Genomic DNA, 22,633 nt, shown 5'->3' with positions numbered 1-22,633 from the left:
AAGTCCAATTAAAACTGTAGTAGCTGCAAAGTATGCTGGGGCGTGTAGTTTGCCATCTATCATGCTTTCAACCCCACGTGGGTCCCGCAAGCCACCAATACTTTTAAAAGGTTTCAGGGATTAAGTACGAGTCCTCTGAATTTTAAAGCGCTCCAGTGCGCCCCGGATGAAAGGGCACATCCATTAGTGTAATGCCCCTGCTGTGCCGGTTAAAGCAGGACACTACCTGCTTTCACGGCCCCTGTTTCATCGGCTCCTGCCCTCCATAGGTGGTGCTCCTTCCACGACCAGAGGCAGCCGTGTTAACATATTCCTCCAAATTGCTCCTGCAGCTTTTGAAGAAGCACTCGACAAGCAGGTAAGTGAAACCACTTTATTGCAGAAGATGGAAATGTCTTTTCATCCGTTTCTTTTCGTCTTTCTGCCTACGCGTTTCGGAGTTGTGCACTCCTTCTTCTTGGGCTGGTTGGTGAGAAGCGGAATTAGCAGTCTTAGATGGCTTCCCGTGATTGGTTGCACTTAGTAGTGAGCAAGTCCAATTAAAACTGTAGTAGCTGCAAAGTATGCTGGGGCGTGTAGTTTGCCATCTATCATGCTTTCAACCCCACGTGGGTCCCGCAAGCCACCAATACTTTTAAAAGGTTTCAGGGATTAAGTACGAGTCCTCTGAATTTTAAAGCGCTCCAGTGCGCCCCGGATGAAAGGGCACATCCATTAGTGTAATGCCCCTGCTGTGCCGGTTAAAGCAGGACACTACCTGCTTTCACGGCCCCTGTTTCATCGGCTCCTGCCCTCCATAGGTGGTGCTCCTTCCACGACCAGAGGCAGCCGTGTTAACATATTCCTCCAAATTGCTCCTGCGGCTTTTGAAGAAGCACTCGACAAGCAGGTAAGTGAAACCACTTTATTGCAGAAGATGGAAATGTCTTTTCATCCGTTTCTTTTCGTCTTTCTGCCTACGCGTTTCGGAGTTGTGCACTCCTTCTTCTTGGGCTGGTTGGTGAGAAGCGGAATTAGCAGTCTTAGATGGCTTCCCGTGATTGGTTGCACTTAGTAGTGAGCAAGTCCAATTAAAACTGTAGTAGCTGCAAAGTATGCTGGGGCGTGTAGTTTGCCATCTATCATGCTTTCAACCCCACGTGGGTCCCGCAAGCCACCAATACTTTTAAAAGGTTTCAGGGATTAAGTACGAGTCCTCTGAATTTTAAAGCGCTCCAGTGCGCCCCGGATGAAAGGGCACATCCATTAGTGTAATGCCCCTGCTGTGCCGGTTAAAGCAGGACACTACCTGCTTTCACGGCCCCTGTTTCATCGGCTCCTGCCCTCCATAGGTGGTGCTCCTTCCACGACCAGAGGCAGCCGTGTTAACATATTCCTCCAAATTGCTCCTGCAGCTTTTGAAGAAGCTACTACAGTTTTAATTGGACTTGCTCACTACTAAGTGCAACCAATCACGGGAAGCCATCTAAGACTGCTAATTCCGCTTCTCACCAACCAGCCCAAGAAGAAGGAGTGCACAACTCCGAAACGCGTAGGCAGAAAGACGAAAAGAAACGGATGAAAAGACATTTCCATCTTCTGCAATAAAGTGGTTTCACTTACCTGCTTGTCGAGTGCTTCTTCAAAAGCTGCAGGAGCAATTTGGAGGAATATGTTAACACGGCTGCCTCTGGTCGTGGAAGGAGCACCACCTATGGAGGGCAGGAGCCGATGAAACAGGGGCCGTGAAAGCAGGTAGTGTCCTGCTTTAACCGGCACAGCAGGGGCATTACACTAATGGATGTGCCCTTTCATCCGGGGCGCACTGGAGCGCTTTAAAATTCAGAGGACTCGTACTTAATCCCTGAAACCTTTTAAAAGTATTGGTGGCTTGCGGGACCCACGTGGGGTTGAAAGCATGATAGATGGCAAACTACACGCCCCAGCATACTTTGCAGCTACTACAGTTTTAATTGGACTTGCTCACTACTAAGTGCAACCAATCACGGGAAGCCATCTAAGACTGCTAATTCCGCTTCTCACCAACCAGCCCAAGAAGAAGGAGTGCACAACTCCGAAACGCGTAGGCAGAAAGACGAAAAGAAACGGATGAAAAGACATTTCCATCTTCTGCAATAAAGTGGTTTCACTTACCTGCTTGTCGAGTGCTTCTTCAAAAGCTGCAGGAGCAATTTGGAGGAATATGTTAACACGGCTGCCTCTGGTCGTGGAAGGAGCACCACCTATGGAGGGCAGGAGCCGATGAAACAGGGGCCGTGAAAGCAGGTAGTGTCCTGCTTTAACCGGCACAGCAGGGGCATTACACTAATGGATGTGCCCTTTCATCCGGGGCGCACTGGAGCGCTTTAAAATTCAGAGGACTCGTACTTAATCCCTGAAACCTTTTAAAAGTATTGGTGGCTTGCGGGACCCACGTGGGGTTGAAAGCATGATAGATGGCAAACTACACGCCCCAGCATACTTTGCAGCTACTACAGTTTTAATTGGACTTGCTCACTACTAAGTGCAACCAATCACGGGAAGCCATCTAAGACTGCTAATTCCGCTTCTCACCAACCAGCCCAAGAAGAAGGAGTGCACAACTCCGATACGCGTAGGCAGAAAGACGAAAAGAAACGGATGAAAAGACATTTCCATCTTCTGCAATAAAGTGGTTTCACTTACCTGCTTGTCGAGTGCTTCTTCAAAAGCTGCAGGAGCAATTTGGAGGAATATGTTAACACGGCTGCCTCTGGTCGTGGAAGGAGCACCACCTATGGAGGGCAGGAGCCGATGAAACAGGGGCCGTGAAAGCAGGTAGTGTCCTGCTTTAACCGGCACAGCAGGGGCATTACACTAATGGATGTGCCCTTTCATCCGGGGCGCACTGGAGCGCTTTAAAATTCAGAGGACTCGTACTTAATCCCTGAAACCTTTTAAAAGTATTGGTGGCTTGCGGGACCCACGTGGGGTTGAAAGCATGATAGATGGCAAACTACACGCCCCAGCATACTTTGCAGCTACTACAGTTTTAATTGGACTTGCTCACTACTAAGTGCAACCAATCACGGGAAGCCATCTAAGACTGCTAATTCCGCTTCTCACCAACCAGCCCAAGAAGAAGGAGTGCACAACTCCGAAACGCGTAGGCAGAAAGACGAAAAGAAACGGATGAAAAGACATTTCCATCTTCTGCAATAAAGTGGTTTCACTTACCTGCTTGTCGAGTGCTTCTTCAAAAGCTGCAGGAGCAATTTGGAGGAATATGTTAACACGGCTGCCTCTGGTCGTGGAAGGAGCACCACCTATGGAGGGCAGGAGCCGATGAAACAGGGGCCGTGAAAGCAGGTAGTGTCCTGCTTTAACCGGCACAGCAGGGGCATTACACTAATGGATGTGCCCTTTCATCCGGGGCGCACTGGAGCGCTTTAAAATTCAGAGGACTCGTACTTAATCCCTGAAACCTTTTAAAAGTATTGGTGGCTTGCGGGACCCACGTGGGGTTGAAAGCATGATAGATGGCAAACTACACGCCCCAGCATACTTTGCAGCTACTACAGTTTTAATTGGACTTGCTCACTACTAAGTGCAACCAATCACGGGAAGCCATCTAAGACTGCTAATTCCGCTTCTCACCAACCAGCCCAAGAAGAAGGAGTGCACAACTCCGAAACGCGTAGGCAGAAAGACGAAAAGAAACGGATGAAAAGACATTTCCATCTTCTGCAATAAAGTGGTTTCACTTACCTGCTTGTCGAGTGCTTCTTCAAAAGCTGCAGGAGCAATTTGGAGGATCATATAAATCACAAAGGCAATTATCATAATATCACATTTAGTGCACTGAGGTAAGTACCCCTAACTTGCACAGTCATAAAAACGTTTGTGAAAACATCATACAGCGCCTGAACATAGTATGTGTTATTTTGGCCAGTCTGAGGCCAACACCATACCATTATGGTCTGAAAATGTAGCAGTTACCCCACACATGATCCCCAGATATCATTGTGCAGATATTACCATCTTGTACCTTCAAATATGCAGCCCCAGCGCTTCTGCGTTTCTTGTATAGGCTGTACGGTAACTACCAAATAGCATGATCAGGATCTAGACCTCCGTTGAAGAATGCCACCCCGACCTGCTATCAGAGTTTGTTTGTCAAATGCCCCCAAAGGTTTTGATCGCACAGTGCAGCTGAAGATTCAAGAACACGAACAAGACCTCTCCCGGTCTCCAGCGCCCAACCCCGGCAATGCCTACCCACCTGTGAGGCAGCTGCCTGTGATTACACAGAGGGGCAGTTGTTTCAGGGTATCACAGCCGCAGCCGGTGAGGGGACCTCGCCAAGTCCCCCCCTTCTTATAAAACAACCAGGCTCACCCGCAATCTGGGCTCGTTGGACCCTGCATGGTCGAACAGCACGGCCTCAGGAGTCTCCCACCTGCGCCTCTCCTGCTACGTGGGTTCTGGCCTCTGTGGAGAAGGCTCCCAGGGGCGACAAAGAAGTAGGGCCAGTAAGCCAGGCATTGGCCCGCCCGGGGTGACTGGTGTGGAGAGGGCTGGGCTCCTCTTCCGTCACATGGGGAGTGCCCTGCACCGCCCCGAAGCAGGCACTCCTCTCTGCATTTCCTGGTGGTTGCTGGGGCAACGGTCAGGACTCTGGCAGATACGTTAGTTGCCAGGCAACACTGGGAGCTTTTCTTTGTGCTGGCTCCCCTGACAAGCGGCAGCGCTGACGGAGGGGTCTGCTCTGCCCTCGAGGACTGGCAAATATCGCCCTCACTGCGCTGGGAGTCAATTTAAGTGCGCCACACGTGCTTTGCTTTAAAATCAAGGAATGAAAAACACAGCGCTCGCCACACACTTTGCTTTAAAATCAAGCAGGTGAAGAAGACAGCACTCACCACGCGCTTCCTGCAGGACAAAAGCTCTTCACATAATTTAGTCTGGAAACTCCAATGCTCCTGCAGGCTGTCTTTTTACTAAAAGGGTAAAGAACAGTGCAGTCCTTCCCCTGCTCCAGGCCGTCCTACCCCACACACATCAAGGGCAGCGCTCCTCACACAGCTTTGCCAACTCTCCTCCCAGGCATGTCCTTCATAGATGTAGCAAAGATCTTAAGTCTTTTGCATCCGTTAAACTTCCAACAGGAGGCTAGCACACACAAGCCCTTTAAGATTCTTTACAAGCAGGATACCACAGCAGGGCAAAAAGAGTCAGTCCTTTTCCTCCACAACAGACAAAAGCAGCACCTGCAGGCCAACCTACCCCTCACTCAGAAAAGGCAGCGCTCCTCACACAGTCCTTCCGCTCTTCTTCTTGGCTGGTTCCTCTTGTTCCTTATTATAAAATCTGTTTATTGGCATCTAACAAGGTTTACAGTACACTTTGAAGCCAGAGCAACTTACATTAATAGTGGTATCATTGGTATTTACCCAGGCATGTGTACATTAAATTAATGGGAGGTGGGTATATCTCCGAGTCTCATATCAGCATTAGAGGCCGCTCAACTGTGGCGGTAACCATAAAGTCCCTGTCAATATCTTACCACTGAGAGAACCCCCCCATGGGAACCTGTTAGCACTCCACCCACTCTCCCCAGGTGCGTTTCCATAAACAGTTAGCGAACCAAGAAATAATGGGGTAGAACTTCAGATACCCAATCAAAACAACAACCCCAGCAACATCCGGCTTGTGGTCTAGCATCACCTAATTCTGTCCCCTGGTCCGTCCCCCCATTCCGATGCCCCTTATACAAACTGCTTTATTGACATTGTCATATTTACTTTGCGCCCCACCTGGACAGCTAGGCCCTCGCTGCAATACTGCATGCCTCACTTCTGGCTTGGCTAGTGTCTGGCCGCTCTAGGGGAGCGCCCACACCGTGCTCGTGACAGATTCCTGCATGATCCCCGTCTAGTCGCACCATGGCCTGCAAAAGTGCCTCCCACTGATTCGCTATGGGCGTCTTCCTGAGGCCTAGTGTTTCTTCCCTTGAGAGGGCCGTGCCCTCCGCTCTGGCCCACATCAGGAATGAACCCCGCCATGCCCGCACATGGGGTGGGTCAGCTGCTTTCCAGCGTTTAGTGAGCAGCCGCTTCGCCGCCACCAACCCCAGGTCGATAAACCGAGAGGTGATCTTCGTGGAGGGAGTTCTGTGGAAGAGGTGCAACAGGTAGGCAGGCCATTCGAACGGGATATTGTGACCTGTGCATGCGTGGAGTGCTTCTTGCACCACCCGCCAGTACGAACACAGTGCGGGACAGCTCCACAACATATGAATCAGTCCGGCATCTAGCTCCGCACAGCGAGGGCAGCCCGCGTCCGCACGACGGAAGTATCTGTTGATGGATTCGGGCGTGAGGTACGCTCTGTGTAGAGTAAAAAATTGTATTTGGCGGAAGCGCATGTTCCGGGGAATCTTAGTTGGGCCCAGCAGCGCTCTGTCCCACTCTCTGTCGGTCATGGGTCGGGCCAAGTCCGCCTCCCATTTACGACGCAGCGGGGCCAGGCTTATCGCTGCATGCGTACGCAGGGAGGACGCAAACCATCGAACCAGGTGTCTCCCTCGTCCCATCACATGGAGGTATTGCATCGTAAGATGTTGTTCCGGTTCCTCCCAAAGATCTCCCCATCGGCTCGTTAGTGTCGCTATCAGAGACCGGTGGCGAATGAAGTGGCCAGGTGATAGCCCCGTCTCCTCCGCTAGAGAGGCGAACGAGAGGAGGGCACCTTCCCGGTAAAGGTCCCCCAGCGTCTGTATGTCTGCCGCGGTCCAGTCCGCCAGTTCCGAGGCACTAAGCACCCCCTGTCCGCTAGGGGAACCCTCAATCGGCATGGCCAGGGCATAAGGTGTCCGGGCCCGGGTGAGGTAGAGGGCACGGTGGTAGCATTTGTAGGCCACCACCACAAGGAGGGGCACAGGCCTCGACACTTTCGCGGCCGGGTGGAATAGTTTGATGAGATCAGCTAAGGGGAGGGGGGATGCCGCAGTCGCCTGTGTCGTCCCGCCCTCTATCCGCTAACCACCGGGCTATCCACTGTAGCTGCGCAGCTAGGTAATAATGTTCAAAACACGGCAGCGCAAGGCCTCCCTGGTCAGTGGGGAGGTACAGCTTGGGCAGCGCAACTCTGTGGCGTGCAATACCCCATATAAAGTCCTGAAGGGACCGTGCAAGGGCTGCGAAGAAAGAGGCAGGTATATAAGTGGGCAATTTAGCGAAGTAGTACAGGAGCCAGGGTAAAATCCCCATTTTGACTAAGGCGACTCGCCCCGTGACCGTGAGGGGGAGGGTGCCCCAAAACCGCATCTGAGTCCTGACCGCTGCCACGGCTCTGCCCAGATTGCCCTCCAAGAGATCCGCCGGCTGACGATATATCTGGATACCCAGATAACGGAAGGTGTCCGGCTGCCATTGGACCAGCACGCCCCCGAGATGGTAGGTCGGATCCTGAGTGTCGGCTCAGAACGCGTAGAGGCAGGACTTAGCTGCTGCTAAGTCGAGTAGAATGCGCTCCAGTTCGACCGGGATGTGTGCCACGTCTCTGACAAAGACCAGAAGGTCGTCTGCGTAAAGAGATACCTGGTGCGTCGTATCCCCCAGAGGGATTCCATCATTCAGCACCTTGCGGAGCGTGGCGGCAAGGGGCTCTATTGCCAGCGCAAACAGGAGGGGCGAGAGCGGGCACCCCTGCCTGGTGCCACGGCAAATCGGGATGGCGTCGGAAATATATGGCCCGGTTCTCACCCTCACAGTGGGGTCCTTGTAAAGGAGGGCTGCCATCTGGAGGAACCCGAGGCCCAACCCATAGTGCGACAGCGTTACCACCAGGTACCCCCACTCCAGGCAATCAAAGGCCCTTTCGAGATCTAGGACCAGGCAGCCCGCCCTAGGCCATTGCTGCACACTGTCAGTGGCCACCCGGAAAAACCGCTGCAGATTGAGAGAGGTGCTACGCTTGGGCACAAAACCGTTTTGGTCACCGTGTACCAGCACCAACACCGTTGGAGTCAGCCGCTCCGCCAGCACCTTGGCCAAGATTTTGAAATCAGCATTAAGCAGGGCAAGGGGGCGGTATGACCCCAGATTGGTGGGGTCCCGTCCAGGCTTGAGCAGAGACACCAAGTAGGCCTCTCGCATGGAGGCGGGCAAGGTTCGCTCCTCAAGGACCGCGATATAGAGAGCGTGCAGCCTGGGCACCAGTGACTCCCGATTGGCCTTGTAGTACTCCGCTGGGAGACCGTCCGGCCCCGGCGCCCTCCCAGAGGCCAAAGAGGCCAGCGCGTCTCCGATCTCCTCCATGGTGAGGGGGCACTCGAGCAATTCCTGATGTTCCTCTGGGACCGTGGGCAGACAGGCAGCCTCCAGAAACCGATCCAGGTCCTGCGCCTGCCGGCGCCCCGCCGAACGATATAGGGCCACGCAATGTTCCGTCATTGCCTGATGGATATCCCACTGTGTGTACACGAGCAACCCATCGGGCCCACGAATAGCGTCTATCGGGTCGTGAGCAGCTTCCTGTCTGAGCAGCCAGGCCAGTAACCACCCCGTCCTGTCGGACGTGGCATGAATTCGAGCTGAGTGAGCCACATAATTGTGGCAACGCAAGCGCTCCAGCAACTCAGCATGGCGTGCCCGAAGCCGCGCCAGTCGGACCGAGTCACGACCCCCGCCTTCGCCATGATGTTCGCACGAGAGAAGGCGAGATTCCAGGCTAGCAAGCGACAGTGCAAGCTGCTTACGAATGTTCCACGTCGCGCCCAGACAGTGTACCCTGATAGTGGACTTATGAGCGTCCCACTCTGCTAGTTCGCTGCTCGCCGTCCCCTCATTCAGTTCAAAGAACTGCTCGATCGCTGTGCCTAGGGAGGCACGAAATTCAGCGTCCTCCAGAGCTGCCGGCTGGAGTCGCCACGTGGGGACGGGAGGCCGACTGGGGTCCCACCTGAGACGCAGCCTAAGAGGGTTGTGGTCAGAGTGGGTCCGACCCAAATATTCTGCCTGGTCTAATAGGGGAGTCAAAGAGTGGGAGCCCACCACCCTATCGAGACGGACGTGAAGGTCATGTACCACCGAATAATACGAGTAGATGCGATCATCGGGATGCAGGGTGCGCCACATATCGTATAATGCCCAACGCGACAGCCAGTCGGTAAGGGTCCACGCGTTTGAGACCGCCTGCGTGCTGCGGAGGGGCGGAAAGGATCTATCTAGGCGCGTATCAAGGACAGAGTTAAAGCCCAGTAGCCAGGGAAGACCCACATATGGTGCCAGCACCGTGGACAAGTGAGCCAAAAAACGACGGCTGCTCGACATTCGGGGCGTATAAGGAGCCTGGTAGTATGTGTTGACCATTAAGCCTCCCACGAGCCAATGTGTATCGCCATGCCGGGTCAGCTACTACCTCTGTGCATGTAAACGGTGTGCCCGCCTTCACCCAGATCAGTGTGCCGCGGGCATGTGCGGAGTACGTGGTCCCGAAGAGCTGGCCCCCCAACGGGCACGCAGCCGGTCGAGGTCATGTGAGTCTCCTGGAGAAGGGCTATGGCTATGCCGCTGCAGATAAGCAAAAATGGAATAACGACGCGTTGACGTGTGCATTCCCCGTATGTTCCATGTGATTATGTCAGTAGTAGCCATCTAGAGCAATTGAGGTCTACAGGGGCCACGGGGCCAGGGTCGGGTCGGTCGGAGGGGGGAACATAGGCTCTGAGTGTCATGCCGGTGTGTTGCAACCAAAACCCCAACAAGGTAACATTTGTGTACTGCTGAGTACATGTAATGAAAATCGGTAACAGTGTAACTACCGGGGCAAACCCCCAAATGGGCACTCGGATATTCGGGTAGAAAAAGAAAAGTTTCCGTTGCTCTTACAAATTTGATTAGTAATGATGGTCTTACTGATGCATGGGCCTATTTGAAGCCCAAAGACCCCGGTAGCACTTTTTTCTCAGCACCACACAAGGCCATTTCAAGACTGGATTATTTTTTTGTATCGTACCAGTTTATTTCTAATTTTAGGATCGTGAAATACCCTTCAATACTTTCAGATCATAATCCATTGGTTCTCACAGTTACCCTCACTGGAGGGGCTAAGCTAACTTGGGGTTGGACTTTTGAAAAGAGACTTCTACACGACCCAGAATATGTGTCTCGTATGAAGGGGTGGGTCAAGGAATTTTAATCGGGAGACCGCTAGCACAGGGATAGTCTGGGATGCTTTTAAGGCGGGGGTTAGAGGGGAAACAATGAGCTACAGTATGCACCGTCAAAAGAAGGAGGCACAACAAGAGGAAACAATTAGAAACAAGCTGATAAACAGAAGAGGAGCTGGCTCTGGCTGTTAATATTGGTAGACCAACTGAGGATATAATTTTACAGCTGATTGTAAATAAAGCTGAAGTGGGAGAACGGATTGCGGCTACAGCTGCAGAAACTTTTTGGGCAAAGAGAGCATTACCATGAGTTTAGTGAGCGGGCGGGGCATACCCTGGCTGTGAGATTAAGACAAAAGGCTGCTGCAGGAGAGATAACTGAAATTTTGGATAGTAATGGGAACATAGTAGCTGACTCTCTGGGAATTCGGGAGGTCATATTATCAACAGCTTTATAGCAAAGAATCCTCAGAGGCGCCGAATGTAATACAAGAATATTTAGATAAGGGGGAGGAGCCTAGCGCGCATCCAAGATGGTCGCGTGAGCACAGGGCTCCCCGGACCCTTTCTGCTCCTCGGAATAAATCCTGAGACTATCCTGAGTTGGTGTATGGAATCTGAGAGAAGAAGACCAGCTGACTATATATCTCTTTCCAAAATTCTAATCGGACCTGGGAATCCTGAGTTATCGTCGCCGGAACTTTTGGGACCCACCCGACGGAGGAGGCCGGGGTGGAGGTGACCCGTGGGGCCGGGCTGCAATTGAACAACAGCGGCCTCAGCGCGGTGCCAGTCACCGATTCAGCACTTTCGGTTTCGATTTTGGCCTTCAGGAGATCAGCTGGCGTGCGTGCTCAAGGTGGCGGGGTGCCTCTTGGGCCTCTGTCCGAGGTTTGCTTCCATCTGCTACGGACGGGTCTGACGCCTCCGACCCCTACACCGACAGTTTGTGATCCTTTCTCTGGCACCCGTGCACCCCTTGATCGGAGGTCCCAGTGAGTGACGGCGCTCACATGGCGGGCAAAGGGGGACCGGAGGGGCGCAAGACCAAGGCCTCACTACGCGGGGGAGCGGTCCAGAGCAACAACATGGACCGCTATACCCAGGGCAGGGGGTCCCCTGGCGCTGCTGGCCTCTCCCCGGATGCTGCGGGGGGAGGCACGACCGTCGCTGCGGAACCTTCCCTACAGGACATTATGGGCGCCATCGAGGGCATCAGGGAAACTATCGCGACGCAATATGAGGCCCTGGCCCGTAAGATCGACACTGTCGCGATCGACGTCACCCTGATTCGGGCCGACCTCTCTAAAACCAACGAGAAGGTCCAGGCCCTTGATACACGGACCTCCACCTTGGGTGCGGAGGTGTCGGATCTGCGGGCCGCGCTTGGGGACATTAGAGTGGTCAACGACCACATGGCCCGGCGGCTTGAGGACTTCGAGGGACGGGCCCGACGCAACAATATCCGTATCATTGGGGTACCGGAGTCCTCCGACAGCCGCCCGGTGGACCTCGTGGTCGAGGAACTTATCCTGCAGCAGCTGTCCCCGGTTGGCCTAAGTAAATTCTTCGCTGTGGAGCGGGCCCATCGGGTTCCTGGCGGCCGGCCGCGGCCGGGGGCCCCCCCGAGGCCTATCGTGGCTAAACTGTTCCACTACAGGGACCGCGATGCTATTCTGCAGGCTTCACGGACCCGTGGCCCGGTCCGCTACGAGAACTCGATCGTCAACTTTTACCCGGACTTCACGCAACTGGTCCAGAAACAGCGGATGGGATTCCGGGGGGTGAAGCGCCGTCTCCGCGAGCTAGGCCTGAAGTATTCGATGCTCTACCCGGCGAAACTTCGAGTGGAGCATGGAGAGCGGACAGTCTTTTTTGACACTCCTGTGGCCGCAAGTGACTGGCTGGACTCGCTGCCGGACGGGGGTGGCCGGCCCGGGCCCTCTGGGGGCACCGCAGGTGACGGGTCCCCTTAGACTGACCTTTGGTCCTTGCTTTTGCGTTTTTGCACTGTACAGTTGGGTCTTACTTCTTTTGCATACTGTGTTTTACCAGGACTGTGAGGGGTGCGGGCGGGTTCGGGTCCCTTTCCTCCTCCGGGGTCTTTTTGTAGAATGGGGTTAGCGGGGCGACAGGCACACTGCAAGTTGGGGGGGGTCTTAGGCCCGCAGGGGTGCAGGGTGGGGGGCGGTGGACTTGGGGTGGGGTTGGGGGGGAAGAGGGGTTGTTTAGTTGTGTGTTTTTTGTTTACAGGGCGAGGAATTGATTTTTATCCATATTTGGGAGCGGTGCTGCGGGCTGGGGGCTTCTTGCTCTATTGGAGGGGATGGGGGGAGACGGGTTGAGGCTTATGTCGTGGAACGTCAATGGGTTGGGGGACCGTATTAAGCGGGGTGTTGTACTGCAATATTTGCGCCGTTTGACTCCTGATGTGGTGTTTCTCCAGGAGACGCATTTGGTCGGCAATGTCTGCCATGCGATGCACAGAGGGGGATACCGCCTCGTAGCCCATTCTGGTTTCACAACTGGCTCCAGGGGGGTGGGCATTCTCCTGCGAACCTCCCTTCCGGTGGAGATCACGAGGATAGTCTCGGATGACAGAGGGCGCTATGTGTGTCTGATTGGGAGGTGGGAGGGGCAGCCCCTTACCCTGGTTTCAGTCTACGTCCCCCCGGGCCTCCAGAACTCCACCTTTGCTGATTTGGGTCGAATGCTGCTTGACCTCCCGGACGGCCTCCTGCTCATGGGCGGGGACTTTAATTCTGTGGTTTCGGGTGAACTGGATCGTCACCCACCGAGGACCCTCCCCGCTGCCCAGTCATGGCTGGGTGGGATGTTGGAGACCTTCGGCTTGGTGGATAGTTGGAGACTACTGCATCCGACCCAGTGCCAGTTCACTTTTCATTCGGGGGCGCATGGGAGTCTCTCCAGGTTAGACTACTTCCTTATGCCAGCGGCGCAGACTGGTCGGATTCGAGAGGTCAAACACCTGGCGCGTGGTATCTCCGACCATTCTCCGCTGTGGCTTCTCTTTGACACCGGGCCGCGGTCCGCAGGGCGGATAGCTCCCATTAACCCCTGGTACCTGCGGGACCCTGTGACCCGTGACAGCCTGGTTAAGGCCATGGACCAATACTTCAGTGAAAACGAGGGGTCGGTGTCGTCTGCGTTGTCCCTTTGGGAAGCCTTTAAAACTGTTATACGCGGACACGCCCTCGCCCAGATAGTGGTGGCCAAGAAGGTTAGGAGCGAGGCGGTGGTGAAGCTGGAGACTGACGTCTCGGGGCTGGAGTCGGCCTTGGAGGCGAATATTACTCCGGACGGGCTACATGCCCTTAGCCTGAAACAGTTCGAATATAGGTCCCTGGTCACTGACGCGGCCCAAACTATGTATAGGGAGCAGCAGGGCCGATTGTATGACGCGGGGGACAAGGCGGGAAAGTTGATTGCGTGGCTGGACAAAAAGGAGAGAGTGAATCGCGTGGTCCCCGAGTTGCGTGCTGCGGATGGTGGGTGTGTGACTGAACCGGATGAGATTGTGGAATGCTTCGCTGACCACCTCCGGGCGGTGTACTCCCCGGTGGCTGACAGGGACGAGGATGACTCTCGCCTCCTATTGAGAGATATTGCTCTGCCCGGCCTGTCCGTTGAGGACCGGGAGCGGCTGGACGCCCCCTTATCGTCGGATGAAATAGCGACCGCGATTCGTTCCCTTCGCTCGGGCAAGGCTATGGGTCCTAACGGTCTGCCCATTGAACTATACAAATTGCGTCCTGATAAGCTTGCGCCCTTCCTCGGCCGCATGTTCCGCGACTCTCTTGCGGCGGGTTCCCTTCCGGCCGACCAGCGCCTGGCCACTATAGTCGTTCTCCCCAAGGAGGGCAAGCCGCGTGACCGCTGTACCTCTTACCGGCCTATTTCACTGCTCAATGCAGAGCCTAAAATCCTGGCGAAAGTCCTGGCCAATCGATTGTTGAGTGTCGTGTGCGACCTTATTCATCCGGACCAATGCGGCTTCATCCCGCACCGCAACACCGCTCTTAACTTGCGGCGTCTGCACGGGGTCCTCGCCAGGGCGGAGCTCCTCACCGAGCCGGCCGTGCTGGTCTCTTTGGATGCCACGATGGCATTTGACACTATTGAGTGGCCATTCCTCTGGGCCGTCTTGGATAAATTCGGCTTTGGGGAGGGATTTATTGGCTGGGTGAGGCTCCTTTACACGGGACCCATGGCTCAAGTGGTGGTGAATGGGCGGGTCTCTCGGCCCTTTGCCCTCGGCAGGGGCACGAGGCAGGGGTGCCCGTTGTCCCCGTTGCTTTTTGCTCTCGCCCTGGAGCCACTCGCTGCCTGGCTCCGTTGGGAGCCCTCGCTTAGAGGGATCCGGTGGGGCCCGGGCTTTGAAGATCGGGTCTCGCTGTATGCGGACGACATTCTCCTGTACCTCACCTCACCGCGGCAGTCACTCAACGTCCTCTTTGACGTTCTGACCTCCTTTGGGAACAATTCGGGTCTCACGATCAATTGGTCTAAATCCTGCGTTTATCCCATCGCTGGTGGTCCTCCTCTCCTGCCGCCTCGGCTCCCGATTCAAATATCTCTGAGCGGCTTTAAGTACCTGGGGATATACGTTTCGCTGGACCCGGTGGCTCGCTACGAGCAGAATCTTCTGCGTCCACTTCGGCGGCTGCGGGAGGACACGGCCCGATGGTGCAGGCTGCCCCTGTCCCCGCTGGGTCGGGCCGCGCTGTTTAAAATGATGTCCCTTCCCAGGTTCCTCTATGCACTCCAGAACTCCTTTGACGTTATCCCAGTGGCCTACTTTCGGGAGGTGGAGAGCCTGCAGAGGAGACTGGTGTGGAACGGCCGGGCGCGTATTGCTCTTGCCAAGCTCACTCTCCCCTGGTATGACGGGGGCATCGCGCTTCCTGACATTCGCAGGTACTATTGGGCCTCGCAGCTATCTGCCATTAACCACGCCACGTATGCGCCCGGCTTGAATCCGGCGTATGAGATGGACAAGTTCCTGCTTCCCGGCGGGAACTACAACAGGGCACTTTATTCCCGCCTGGCTGACCGGACCCTTACGGGTCCTACTAAGATTGCTGTGCGGACCTGGAGGGCTGCCACTGCGGCCATGGGCTGGAGTGAGCGAATGACATGTGCTACTCCCTTGTTTGCCTCCGACCGCCTGGGCAGCTTGTGGACCACCAAGGGGTTTGACCAGTGGGACACGATTGGTATCAGCAAAGTGGGAGACCTGTGGCACAAGGGCGCGGTCAAGACTTTCGCGGTGCTCCAGGCCGAATACGAGCTGACCGACAGGGAGTTCTTCCGCTACGCCCAGGTTCGACACGCCCTGCTCTCGGTCTTCGGGGAGGGGACCAGGATCCCTGTTTCCTCGCCCCTCGAGGACCGCGTACTTGACGGACATGTCCCTGATAGTACTATTTCTTTAATTTATAAAAAATTGATCAATCACCGGGCGGATCTCCTGGTGCGCCTTCGGGGGGCTTGGACTGGGGATGGGGTCGAATTGGACGACGAAGACTGGCAGTCTGCACTGTCGTCCCCCAAGGAGGTTGCCATTCCGGCTCGTCTCCGGTTGGTACAGCTCAAGATTCTCCACCGGGTGTATGTTACGGGTCCGCGCTTGGTCGCGATGGGATTTTCCGACGACGGGCTCTGTAAACGAGGCTGCGGGCTCAGCGCCACCTTTCTTCATATCCTTTGGGAGTGTCGCGAGGTGGCGGACTATTGGCGCCGGGTCCACACGGTTATGGGACAGGTCACCGGGGTTGTACTGCTGCCGGAGGTGCGTCGCTGTGTCCTGAATGTGTGGGAGCCCAATGACTACAACGCGGCTCAGACTCGGTGGGCGGCCCTAGGGAACATGATTGCCAAGAGGGATATAGCGCAACTTTGGGGCGCTCAACGGCCGCCCACCGTGTCAGTATGGAAGGAGAATATGGACTGGTGTATGTTTCGGGAGAAGACAGTGTATGTGGCCCGTGGCAAGCCGGGGGCATGGGGTAGAATTTGGGGCCAATGGAATGCGTATCGCGGAGGCATCTGTACGCCCCCCCTGGTAGACACTGATATCGCCATGTCCCCCTGACCCTCGACGGTTCCTGGCGCTTTTTGTAACAACTACATAGGGACGTTCATCCTCCTTGACCCCCCTTTCCCCCCCCCCCTCCGTCCCCGGCCTCCCGGTACTCCTCTCTTTAGCGGATTGCTCAAATGTTCTGACTGGAGTTTCCCGGGGGGAGCCTGAACCGCACTGGTATCCCTCGTAACTCGCCTTTTGTTTTTATTGTTTTTCTTTTGTTTCTGTTACTGTTGGACTGACGCTTGCTGTTCTTCGAGAACTATCTTGAGCCACTGCGGGGCAGTGCCCTGGGGACGGATTGCAACTCTGATATGTGTGTATTTCCTTATGTACCTAGCGGCCGGCCCGGGTGGTTGTAGGCCCATACTTGTGACCGAATTGTTGCTCAATAAAAACTTTTTCAAAAGAAAAAAAAAAAAAAAAAAAAAAAAAAAAAGAATATTTAGATAAGATACCTTTGCAGCGGATTGATCTAATAGATAGGGAGACACTTGAGGCCACTTTTACAGAGAAGGAAATAATGGGTGCTCTGCAAAATTTACCATCTAGTAAAGCCGCTGGTTCTGACCAGATACATCTAGAGTTTTATAAAACTTTTATAGATATAATAAGATCGATATGACCGAGGTTATTCGGCAGGCTCAAAGGGGGGGGGGGTCTGTTCGGGAGTCTTGGGCCGGGGCAGATATAGTAATCTTTTTGAAAAAAGACAAACCACCGAGGGAGCCAGGCTCATACTGGCCGATAACTCTTTTAAATAGTGATGTTAAGATATTTTCAAAGGCTATGGCAACAAGGCTAAATTATATTATGAGGAAAACAATCCACCCCTGCCAACATGGGTTTATAATCGGTCGGGAAACAACGCAGCATGTCCGCCGATTGATAACATTCTTTGATGCAACAGAGATCTCAGGGGACCCTATGGCCGCTTTGCTATTGGATGCTGAGAAGGCATTTGATAGGATCTCCTGGGATTTTATGTGGGAGGCCATGAAATGATTTGGATTAGGGGAAGGATTTATTAAAACTGTTCAGGTGTTATTTAAGGCACCCACAGCTCGCCTCAGGCTAAATGGTGGTCATACTGCACCCCTTAATATCTAGCGCAGAACAAGGCAGGTATGCCCATGTTCACCCCTGCTATTTGCTATATATATTGACCCATTAATTCGGCTATTTGAGACGAATAATGGAATTAACCCCATTGAGTGCCAGGGCCTCGAAACTTAAGTCTACGCGGACGATGTTGCTATCATTACAGCAAATCCTTCTGCTGCGCTCTCGGTGGTGGAGGCGGTTGCACAGGATTTTGGTAGATTCTCAGGGTATGCACTAAATAAAAATAAAACTCAAAGTATTAAGAACAGGCACACCAATATGGCTGACCATCGAGTAACTGAATCAGCAGTGTATTTAGGTATTACGATCACGCCGGACCTGGGGAGCCTGGTTACCAGGAACATTGGGCCGGTAATTAGAAAGGCGAGAACTGATTTTGATTAATAATCTACATCTGTCTCTAGTGGGCCGCTGTAATGTGGTGAAGATGATGTTTCTACCAAAAATCCTTTATCTGTTTAGGGCAATTCGGTTGGAATTCGAGAAGTTTTGGTTTGCAACTCTGGAGAATATTGTGAACCGATTCATCTGGTCGAATGGGAAAACTAGGAGGGCTCTCAGGTTTATGTCACTCCCACAGGAACGCGGGGGCTTCGCCGTTCCCGATTTTAGAATGTATTACTGGGCAGCTGCACTCCAGTATATAAGTATATTATTTGGTGCACCCTCCAGCAACTGTGAGGAGGAAGTAGGGCTTCCTGATGTTTATAAGTTTTGCTCGGGGACCATCTTGAGAACTGTTTCATGAAGTTTAGTGAGCCCACTGAAGAAATTCAAGACACTTTTGGCTGCCTTTAAAATCTGGGCGACACTTTAAAAAAAGACTGGCCTTGGGAGAATTAATTATTATACCCAGCTCTATAAAAATCCCATGTTTCCTGAAATATTTGCAGATGGGATCATGTCGGATTGGTCAGAGAGGGGGCGTGGGTCCGGGACGTTGGGGTTTAATACAGGAGGAGGGCTTTCGTCAGTTTAGCGATATTCAGCTGGAATTTTGATTGGATAGATGTAATTTTTTAAAATTTTTACAGCTGCAAAGTTTTCTTAGTAAGAAGGTGGGGTGGGGAAGGGCCTAGCGAGTTTCGCAGAGTTAAAATCATAGATACTATTAGAGATAGCAGGAAGGGACTCATTAGGCTTTTATATGTGGAACTGGCTGCATTGAAGCAAGATGATCTGGCCAAACATGCGGGAAAATGGACGGAACGGGTGGGTGTTGAACCAGAGAGGTTCCTTGATTCTTTAGAATTAGGCCAGACAGTCATGTGCGCAGCCGGGCTTCAATCACAGCATAACACTACTTTTGCACTGTATTATAACCCGGCGATAATAGCACAGTGGGGTGTGTCGGTAGGAACTAGCTGTCCGCGGTGAGACGCACCTGCGGCGGATCTTATACACATGTTCGCTTCTTGCCCACGCCTATAAAACCTGCTAGACTCTATTGAGAAGTTCTTTGACTTGTCACTGGGTATGAAAGTTACGTTAACCCCCGCCTTGATCTTGCTCGGAGTTAGTAGTGGTGACTTACAAGATCCGGCTTATCAATTTCTTTTTCTGGCTATGGCCGTAGTACGGATTACCATTGCTTCTGCCTGGCTGGATCCTTTGCCACCTACATTCCAGCAGTAGTTGTCGCGATTACTTTCAATGTTTACTCTGGAAAGAGATATATATGAGAGAAAGGGCAAAAAGGCGCGCCTGCTGGGTCGGTGTATCTGGGCTCCTCAAGCGAGATGGAAGGAGTCACAAAAAGTGAATTAATTTTGGTTTGCATGGTGAGAGGGACCAGAGAAAGTATCTGGTGTGATATTAGACAGCAAATGTTTTAAATGCCGTAGGTAGGTGCATGTCAAATTTACGGAAGAGTCCTGCTTAACCTAATTCTTGGATTATTTTATGGAATGGATGCATTATTGCTCATTATTGGTTGTTTTTTTTATTGATTGTTAATTGAAATAGGAGGTTTCGAATGCTCATCTCCTTTACTAATGTAATTTAAAAAAAAATCTGGATGGAATCTCACTGTATAAACATGCTTTTTTGAGTTTGTGCTGTTCTCCTAAAAACTTAAAATCTGAATAAAAAGAGAAAAAAAAAAGGAAAGTTAGAGGCAAGATGAAACACTACGCAACATTACTTGCTTGCTTACATTAACAAGCATGGCATCTAGGTGAATTTTCTCAAGAAGATGCGCCCAACCTTGACATGGAGATGGGATACTCTTGGATTCATCTAGAGTGGAGGTTTAGTCTTGGGTTGGCTGTCACTTGATGGCCCTGCAAGTACTGGATGCTAAAACTGAATTCTGGGACATCCTGGATCGACTAAGGTGATCTGGATTTTAGGAATACACTGCCAGGAAAACATGGCAAAACCGATGTCTGCTGGCAATTAATGATTTTTATTGAGGTCTTAAGATTGAAATCACATGCCTGTCGCGTGCAGAAGTCACATGCCAGGGCACTGGAAAACATCTGAAATATCTTTGAGGTATAATAGAAAGTGTTTTATGTCCAACCTTTAATTGTTTCACACAAATTGCAGTGATGACTACCTAGAAGTCTTGAGTCTTGACTTCTCCTAAATATCCAAGTCCTCAATATGCTGGCTATTGAACGACTGCAAAATACAATGGAATTTGGCTTATCACTGAAATAGAAAAAAAAAACAATAAACAAAAACACTACTGTGCCCATATCGCCTACAGTTATTTCTACATTCCTGCACCAATTCCTGGCTCAATTATTTGGAGACGGAGGCTATATTAGTGGTATGGTCTTTGAACACCGGGGAAACCCAAGCAATTGTGCATCATGTAAGCCTCTCCCCACTTTACAGCACAATAAAAGATTTATAGCGAGTTAATGGCAAATAGAATTTGATGGGTGGTTAGTGATGTGGTCCCTCAAGACTGGACGTCATCCACATAACATTCCCCACTGTGCTGTAGTCAACCGATCGGAGAACAAATCTGTACAGAAGGCGGTATATAATGAAAACTTGAATCTGATTGTAAACACTGTAAACCTGCTAATTTAGGCAGCCTCAAAAAGCCATTTCAGCTATAGTCTGGACAAGGAAAAAGCATTGATATCCTGAGCTCCAGGGCCAGGAAAGGGGACATTTTGTTTATGCGAGACTCTCATTGATTCAGCTGATATACAAATCACTAACTGCTATAGTCAGGGAAGGATGGACCTTCTTGAACTACTGGCGGCTGGTCCAGATGGGCAGGTATCTGCCCTACATGGTCCACTCTGGCATTGGAGTCATTTACTGAGAAAAAATAGTGGGAGCTGTAATCATTTAATTCATGTTTTACACAGCAGTACAGATTAGAGGGTGGTAGTGCTGAAAAAGAGCCAAGTCTTAAGAAGGTTGAGGAAAATTAAGTGGCTTGGTTGGTTAAGCAAGCAGAACGGTAGGACATTCAAATGTTTAGAAGAGGTTTAGGGAATTTGTAAAGCGCGTGACTACCCTTGGGCATCTCAGCGCGGAGGTGATACAGGAGAGGCAGATGTTAGCACTTGGGTTTAGGGGAAGAGCCATGTTCTGAGTTTTTTTGAAGGACACTTCATTTTCAATTAGTCGGAGTTCTGGAGCCATACTGTTCCACAGTTTGAGTGCCAGATGAGTGAATGACCTTCCACCCCATCTGGCTCTCTTGAATCTGGTAGGATTAATCAGGAAATTGGAGCTTGACCTAAGGTGGCGGCAGGGTGAGTAATGTGAGACCAACTTTTGGATCAGGGAGGGGCTTCTCCCATCAGATAAGAGTGCTACAAGATGTAGGTGGAGATCCAACCGAAGGCTGCCACCAAGCCATGGATGAGGATTTGTATTTCAGTCTCATCAATCTTCAGTCTTAAAGAATTGGAATTCACCCAAGTGGCAATGGCGGACAAACACAAATGGGATTTACTCCTAGTGAGGGAAGAAGGAGTAGGCTTTGGGAAGGAACCCTGCAATGTATTGGTTTGAAGGTAATCTGCAGGGGCAGGTAGTAAACTGCCTAGGAATGGATCAAATATAAGGATAATGTTACTTACCCAGTAAGCATCTGTTCTTGCCATGTAGAGCTTTAGACATGGACATCTCTTTACCACACTCACTTCATTCTCAACCTTTGGGGGAAAACAATCTAACAATGGAGTTGATGCCTGTGCGCACTATCATCGAAAGGAGTCGTCACCTTACCTCGTGACTGGAAAGACTTCTTAAAAGAAAAACAACTAGCAAACATCCGGAACCGACACTAGATGGCAGGAGTATGCAAAGCATGTGCATCTACAGCACACATGCCTCAAACACCAAGTTAACCATTTTGAACAGTGCCTCTAGCTATAATCTCAGAAAGACTGTCTCGGAGAATAGAGTTAGACGGTGTGGGAGGCAGGAAGAACTAGGGTGTTACTAACCTTACACATCAAGCATTAGCCAAAGATAGGCAATGGCTGCCACTATCACGGAGTCTAGTACTGCGACAGGGACAAACCCCAACTTGCATGGAGTTGAGCAAATGTTTCTTGTCAATAAATCTACAGGTCTCTGTGTCTACAGAGATCTGAGGGATTAGAGATGTGCTGAGTAGTAACAAGACATGTTGATAACTGGCCAGCCGGTGGAGTCTGCTTTGGGCTTCTTATGGAAAGGGCTAAAACCCACTTTCAAGCATTGGGCACAACAGAATTCCCTAATGATAGGGGAAACAGTAATAGCAAGTTTTAGATTGATGACCGAGCAGACTTCAAAGGTGGAGCTATTGCTAATGTCTTAGGCTTACTTTCTGTAAAGATGATGGTGAGAGGAGAACGATTCAAGAAGTAGAGGGAAAGGAGAGAATGGAAAGCTAAGAGCAGGTGGGTGTGCAGAAGACAATGCTAGTGAAGAAATAGGATAACTTATAATCTTGTCTAGTTTAACAAAGATGAACACAAACAAGCAGCCACATAGATCTTGTAATCCCTGAACAGCAGATTGACTACATGCTGAAAATGACAGTCCTTGACCACCTTAAATATTTGGCTAGTAGGATTGATTTTACTGGAGGGATGTATTTCTGATGCTGGCATTACAAATTTGTAATTAATTTTGTATTCAGTCTTTTTGGCAGGATTAGCATAATATTTATGCCAAGTGAGACAATGATGTCTGGAAAGAAACGTGTGCCCCTTTTTGTAGAGGATGTGTTGTTATGTATCAGTAACCCTGGCAGCAGTTTGTGAATGCTGTGAAGGAGGTGCAGTAATTTGGCAAGTTTTCTG

The 22,633-nt window shown here is 51.6% G+C and overlaps 1 protein-coding gene across 6 annotated transcripts in view; it reads right to left on the bottom strand.

Annotated features, from left to right (window-relative positions):
• Positions 1-22,633, bottom strand: part of MIA2 (MIA SH3 domain ER export factor 2) — a 635,554-nt gene that overhangs the window by 20,810 nt on the left and 592,111 nt on the right. The window lies entirely within an intron of this gene.

The sequence above is a fragment of the Triturus cristatus genome, chromosome 9 (genome assembly GCF_964204655.1).
Source record: "Triturus cristatus chromosome 9, aTriCri1.1, whole genome shotgun sequence".
NCBI classification, from domain to species: Eukaryota; Metazoa; Chordata; class Amphibia; order Caudata; family Salamandridae; genus Triturus; species Triturus cristatus.
This window is presented reverse-complemented; position numbering and strand designations above follow the sequence as displayed.